The sequence below is a fragment of the Bos indicus genome, chromosome 18 (genome assembly GCF_029378745.1).
Source record: "Bos indicus isolate NIAB-ARS_2022 breed Sahiwal x Tharparkar chromosome 18, NIAB-ARS_B.indTharparkar_mat_pri_1.0, whole genome shotgun sequence".
Taxonomy (NCBI): Eukaryota; Metazoa; Chordata; class Mammalia; order Artiodactyla; family Bovidae; genus Bos; species Bos indicus.
Genome location: NC_091777.1, coordinates 46,240,290 through 46,247,715, shown reverse-complemented (window position 1 = coordinate 46,247,715; position 7,426 = coordinate 46,240,290).

The window sequence follows — 7,426 nt, the reverse complement described above, 5'->3', positions numbered from 1 at the left end:
CCACTGACAGCTCCTTCTCACTCTGTGCACAGCTCTGTCTTCACACGCTTGGTAAAAGCTGGCATTCCCCACAGCTTAGCTCTTTTTCAATTTTGTTACATGATGATTGACACACGCTAAAGGCTGTCTGGAGGCTAGTTGTGAGGTAGCAAGTTTTAACAGTAAAACGAACCCCTCAGAACCAGTTTGAGAGCCAGCATGTCACTGTGAGTCCTACCCTGCCTCCCTTCCAGAAGTCTCCATCACCCCTCATTTATCAGTTATTAGTCCCTCTTTTAATAGTTTATTTTTTAAATCAGATCGGCATGCATTCCTAACTATTATAATTTTAGCTTTACTCGATTTTGAGCTTATAAAATGGAACATTCTTTGTTCAGTCGCCAAATCGTGACTCTTCTCGACCCCATGGACTGCAGCACACCAGGCTTCCCTGTACCTCACCATCTCCTGGAGTTTGCTCAAGTTCAGGTCCATTTAATTGGTGATGCCATCCAACCATCTGCGTGTCATCTTCTATGACTAGCTTTCCTCCCTCAGCTTTATTTCTAAGATTCCTCCCAGGGAAGTAGATAGGTATACTTCACCCATTTTTGCTGCTGCACAAGGGTCCCTTGTGGAATTAACACCACAATATATTTATCCAGTTTTCCTGTCCATAGACCCTGGGTTGTTTCCAGCTCTCTGCTCTAAGGAGCAGCTGAACTGCCCCGAATGTTCCTGGATCTGCTTCTTGGGTATCTTGTGGGTAGCCAGCATCCCTCTGATTGCCTGGCCATCTGTGCCTCACCTGTGCGGCTCTGCCTCTAAATGCCCAGGCTGGTTCTGTGGATCTGCCTAACTCTGAATCTATGAGGTATTCCCTCAATTGCTTCATCTTTAAAGTAAGTCTTGATATGTGGTGAAGCAAGTCTTTCTATCCGGTCCTTCTACCAGCATTGGCTTGTCAGATTCCAAGGGGAAAAAATCAACAATGGGAGTTTAATTGTTATGCTCTAATGGAGGAGCCTGGTAGGCTACAGTCCATGGGGTCGCAGAGTCGGACACGACTGAGCAACTTCACTTTCCTGCACTGGAGAAGGAAGTGGCAACCCACTCCAGTATGCTTGCCTGGAGAATCCTGGGGATGGGAGCCTGGTGGGCTGCCGTCTACGGGGTCGCACAGAGTCGGACACGACTGACATGACTTAGCAGCAGCAGCAACCAACAATTGATATCTTTACAACACTGAGTTTTCCAAAATTTTCACACAGGGTTACACTGAATGTATTTAGGTATGTCTTAATGTCCCTCTCTGAGTGTTTAGGTTCTTTTTTTTTAAGTTGTGGCAAAATGCACATAAAAGTTACTGTCAGTTTAAGTGTACAGTATCATTTTCATTCACATTGTTCTGCAAACACAACTACTATATGTTAAGGTACTTTTGAAACATAATGTTTCTTGGGACTTACCTGCGGCCCAGTGTTTTAGACTTCATGCTTCCACTGTAGACGGGTGGGTTCAATCCCTGGTTGGGGAACTTAGATCTTGCATACCATGCGGAGTGGCCAAAATAATAATAATAATGTTTCATGTAAAGTTCTTTTAAATCTTTTCCTAGATTTTTTTCCTTTGGTATTTTATGTTTTTAAAAATCTTTCTGTGACAGATATTACTCACAAGAAATGGCATAAAATATAAATGACTTAATATAATTATAAAGGAAACTCCCATGGACCCACCACCCAGGTCAAGAAAAAGCATGTTGTTCCCCCCACCCAATCTCACCCCCGTCAGATGCCACCGAGCGCTTCCCAACCAAATCTCTGTCCACTCCAAAGATAAATACGCCCTTATTTCTAAGTTAATTCTTTCCTTTTGTTTTTCTTTGCTGTTTTATTACCTGAGCACATATTCTCCAAAACCCTCATTTAGTTTTGCCTGTTTCTGTATGTCATATAAATAGAATCGCACACTTCAAAGTCTTTTGTGTTTGGCTTTTTCCTTTTAACATTTTGTTTGCAAATCATCTACTTTAGTGTGTGTGGCTGAAATTTGTTCATTTTTACTATTGAACAGTATTCCACTGATGAAATAAATTGGAGATAAATACTACTATTTACTTATTGATTATGTTGATGGGTATTTGAGGGCTTCCCAGTGTGTGGGTGTGTATATGTGTGCATGTGTGTGTGTGTGCGCGCTAAGTCACTTCAGTCGTATCCAACTCCTTGCGACCCTGTGGGCAAAGAGCTTAGCTAGCCAGTCTCCTCTGTCCATAGGATTCTCCAAGCAAGAATACTGTAGTGGGTTGCCATGCCCTTCTCCAGGGGATCTTTATGACTCAGGGATTGAAACTGTGTCTCTGGGCTTCCCAGTTTGGACTGTTAAAAATAGTGCTACTGGGACTTCCCTCATGGTCCAGTGGCTCAGACTCCATGCTCCCCATGCAGGAGGCCCGGGGATTCAATCCTTGGTCAGGGAACTAGATCCCACATGCCATGACTAAGAGTTCCCATGCTGCAACTAAGACCTGCCTGGTGCAGCCAAATAAATAAATATGTATTTTTAAATAGCACTGCTGTGAATACTCTTTTACATGTGTTTTTGTGTTCCTCTCTGTCACACAGCAAGTGTCTATCTATCCACCCATCCCCATCTGTCCATCTATCCATCCATGAGCACTTCATTGGTCCATTTGTAAATCCCTGTGCAAGAACCACACTATCTTAATTATATCTACCTAATTATCATATATATAAACACATACAAAAATACTAAATATATATATATACACATATGTATATATATATATATATATATACACGTGTAGTTTTACAACTAGTCTTGATATCTGGGATGGTAAATCTTCCCACTTTGCTCTTCTCTAATAGTCTCTTGGCTTTTCATGTTAGAGGCTTTCCTCAAATGTGCATTATCCTTGTTTCATATTTAGAAGTGGGGATCAGCCTGTGGTTTAACAACTGAGGGGGCAGAGGATGACCAAAATAAGAAAAGGCTTTGCAGAAAAACATCAAGAATTCTATTTAGGACAACTTGTTGGTGATGCCTATGGAAGCTCCTAATGGGGAAGTCCAGTGGGCAGCTGACAAACAGCTCAGGGCTGGCCCGGGGAGTTCCCAGCATGTGATGTGATCACCCACCCCAAGACACCTGCCATCAAAATGTCCCTCCCCTCCCCTGGTGCATCTGGTCCCGGAACTCAGCCTCTCTTCCTGCACAAGATCACTGTCTTCAGAAAACACTGAGCTTGACCCAGATTCCCTCTTTGGGTTTGAGTAATGTGGGGGACCTGGGCTTTATCTTTTCTGATCTCTGCTTTTGCAGACAGGTCTCTGAGGGAAGTTCATGGCTGGCGTTCAGACTGTGGGGAGAAGGAAACTCATTAGCACCTAATGTCCTTGGAAACAGGAAGGGCTGGTGTATGGAAGTAAAATCTCAAACAGATCAGGGTTACCTAAGAACACCCCACATGAGGCTCCCACGTGAAGGTCCCTGTGTTTCCCCATTGGAAAAACACTGTGGGTTGAAAATCACTTGTTTCTTTTTTTAAAAAAAAATTTTTTTTTTTTTGGCTGTGCTGGGTCTCCGTTGCAGTGTGCAAGCTTTCTCTAGTTGCAGTTCATGGGCTTCTCTTTTTGCAGAGCACGAGCTCTGGAGAATGCAGGCTTCAGTGAGCAGGCTTAGTTGTTCTGAGGCTTGTATGTTTCTGACACATAATAAGCAATTAAGTGATATTTTTGTTCCCCAAATACTTCAGGATTTCCCAACTCTTTCCAATGAACCGTGATTTCCGGTTTCTTCTCTGAGTGTATCCACGTGGGTCTAGTTAAGTTTTGACTTCTTACCAAATCTCACCCACTCCCTCTGTATATGCAGGGTGTCTTCCCCCAAGTGTGTGAGATTTTAACAAATTCCTTCCCACAGCCTCCACCCTGGAGAGTCCCAAATTATCTGGTCTTCTCCCCTTCAGTTCTTTGTTTGCATATCGAGAGTTCTCCCTTTGGGCTAGACTGAGCTCCATTTCAACAAAAGAGGTGTAACTGGCCATCTGTGGGGCAGGCTGGACAGTCCCTCCCAGCCGCCCTCTGCCTGACTTCCCACACCGTGTCATTGGAGCATATCTTTCTCTTGCACTTCTGCTTTGTCTTGCCACCATCTTGGGTCGTGTTGGTGCTGCTGCTGTCAGAGCAAAGACGCCCACGCCAAGACCATTTCCTGCCCTTAAACTTGGGGTTTGTCTGGGAGGAAGCTTGGTGGACCTTGAGTTCCCAAGGAATCAGAACCTTGACAAGGACAAGATAGGAAGGAAGAAGATGGACTTTTTATGTTTTGTCAACTACAGCCTTAAGGACTGGGCCTCCCAAGGGTTTCTTCCTTCTCCCAACTTCCTGCCTAGCACCTATTTTTCTGTTCTGCTTTCTAAATAGTTTCTTTTTATTTTTTTGGAATTCTTTTCTGTTTGCTTTTTTTTTTTTTTAACTTTTTATTTTGTATTGGAGTATAGACAATTAACAATGTTGTGATAAAACTATCAGGTGGACTGCAGATAGACTCAGCCATACATATACATGTATCCATTCTCCCCTTCTACCTTCTAATTTTATATACTTTATTCCCACCCTGAAAACTAGAAAGGGAACCCAAGACCTGGTATAAGAAAAGATGCATACTAAGCCACTTTAGTTGTGTCTGACTCTTTGCAACCCTATGGACCATAGCCTGCCAGGCTCCTCTATCCATGGAATTCTCCAGGCAAGAATACTGGAATGGGTTGCTGTGCCCTCCTCCAGGGGATCTTTCCAACCCAGGGATCGAACCCATGTCTCTTACATCTCCTGCATTGACAGGTGAGTTCTTTACCTCTAGTGCCACCTGGGAAGCCTTATGGCCTGTTCTAAAAACCTAATTACATTTTTTTCTGACTATTTGGTTTCATTTCTGCAAGGACTTCTTAAGACTAAATATAACATTTTCTGTAGAAAATAGTTGTTTGGGACATAAAAAGCCAACTAATGGTTTCCAAGGGAGAAAGAGGGGAGGGGAGGAGGAATAAATTAGGCATTTGTGATTAACAGATACTACCATGTACAAAGTAGATAAGCAACAAGGACATACTGTATAGCATGGGAATCTAGATTCAGTATCTTGTGATAACCTCTAATGGAAAAGAATACATGTGAGTGAATCAGTTTGCTATACACCTGAAACATTGTAAATCAACTATACTTCAGTTTAAAAAATAAATAAAAAAATAAAGCAAATAACTGTCGGAGGGAGGGCTTATAAGCCCAGTAGGCGCTCGATTCTGTATTTCACCTGGATTGGGAAATCTTCAAGGAAACTTACAGATATTGAAGGCTTTATTTCAGCAGTGATGTCAGGGGAGGCTTTTGATAAACTGCAGTGATTTTGTAGGCTATCTCTCTTCCTATGGACACACACATTGTTGGCTATTCTCCTAGAAAATGAAAACTAAGCCACTGCCAGACATGGTCCCTGTGGTCAATGTGCTCACAGCCCTCATCTATGAAGTGTGGAAAGGGTTATGACCCACCTCCAAGGGTTTGGAGTGAACTGATGAGATAATACAAGCATAGTGCTTAGCCTGGGCTTAAGCCACAGTGTATACCCGTCATGATTTCAGCTGTTACTATCTGTTCACTGGTGGTGTTTGGATGAGCATATATAGTTCATGATTTCAACAACCACACTATCCAAGATGCTAGAACCCAGATGCTGGGGAAATAGAGCTAGAAGAAGTATAAGAATTCTGGAACGGGGACTTCCCTGATGACCCAGTGGCTAAGACTCCACTCTTTCAATGCAGGGGGCATGGGTCCAATCCCTCATCAGGAAACTAAGATCCAGCCTAATAAATGAATAAATTTTATGGTGCAGCCTAATAAATAAATAAATACAGCACTTGCTGAGTGCTTATAGAAAAAAAAGAAAAAGAATCCTAGCATGCTTGTCCTGTCAAAAAAAAAATGTTGGTTTTGTTGTGCTGTGGGTGTTTCTTCACATCACATACTAGACAGATCTTAAAGTGAGAAGATGATGCATGCTTGCTTGCAAAGAGACCAAAGAAGGAGGAACTAGAAAGATTTCATTTTGCTCCACCGTCAGGCTTGTGAGGAAGGGAGCCCTCCAAACAGGACAGGTTTAATATGGCTAACTTTTTTTTTTTCTGTTTAGGTATCAGGATGATGCATATTTTTTTGCTTTTTATTTTAAAACACTTAAAAAATTTAAAAAAGAAAACAGTTAAATTTTAAGCATGGCTAATTTTAATAGGAAAAAACTGGCCTTGCCCCTGCAAAGATGAGTAAGGGAAGGGCAGTGGTAGGGGAATTGGCTGCCCAAGCAGGGGAAGTGCGTCTGCTCAAGGGCCGGCCAGCCGTCGCTAACGGAAACCACACACAGACGAGTGGGCTCGCGGATATGCCTATAAGCCTTCTGGGCCCACCTCAACTCTTGCATATTGAATAAATACTACCTGTTCTCAGAAAGGGGGAGAAACTTAGTCTGGCTTGAGAAAGCCTGCCTTCAAAACAGCTTAAAACGTCGCACTTGAGTGTTGTGCGCGTGACGAGCAAATGTACATGGGTACGCACAAAGTTACATTTTAAACGCCATCTGTCTAAGCTTCCTGGGTCTGCCATAACGCAGTACCATGAACTTGGTGGCTTACAACAACAGAGATGTATTATCTTGGAGTTCATTTCTGGGGTGTGGAAACCCTAAGTGTTGGCAAGGCCGAGCTCCCCCCAGAGGCTCCAGGGGAGAATTCCCTCCTTGCCTTCTCCAGCTTTCGGGGGCTCTCCGCAGTCCTTGGCTTGGAGCTACATTAACACAGTCTTTGATGCCTTCTTCACATGTGTGTCCATTGTGAGGACACTTACTGGATTTAGGGCCCACTGATATGATCCAAGGAGCTTCCTAAATAGCTCTAGTGGTCAAGAACCCGCCTGCCAATGCAAGAAACTTAAGAGATGTGGGTTCAGTCCCTGGGTTGGAGGATTCCCCTGGAGAAGGGCATGGCCACCCACTCCAGTATTCTTGCCTGGAGAACACCATGGACAGAGGAGCCTGGCGGGCTATAGCCAGGGTTGAAAAGAGTAGGACACAACTTATGTGGCTTAGCATGCACATATGATCCAAGATAATCTCATCTCAAGATCCTTAATTATATCTGCAAAGACTCTTTCTTCAAACAAGGTCACACTCACAGGGTCTGGGGGTTGTGGATATATCTTTTGGGGAGACTGCCATTCAACCCACCATATCACCCAAGAAAAAAGACTGCAAATATCCACTAAAAGGCATGTATTGAGTTGGCCAAAAAGTTCATTCAGATTTTCTCCTAAGATGTTACAGAATACCTGAACAAACTTTTGACCAACCCAACACAAGAATGACGATGACA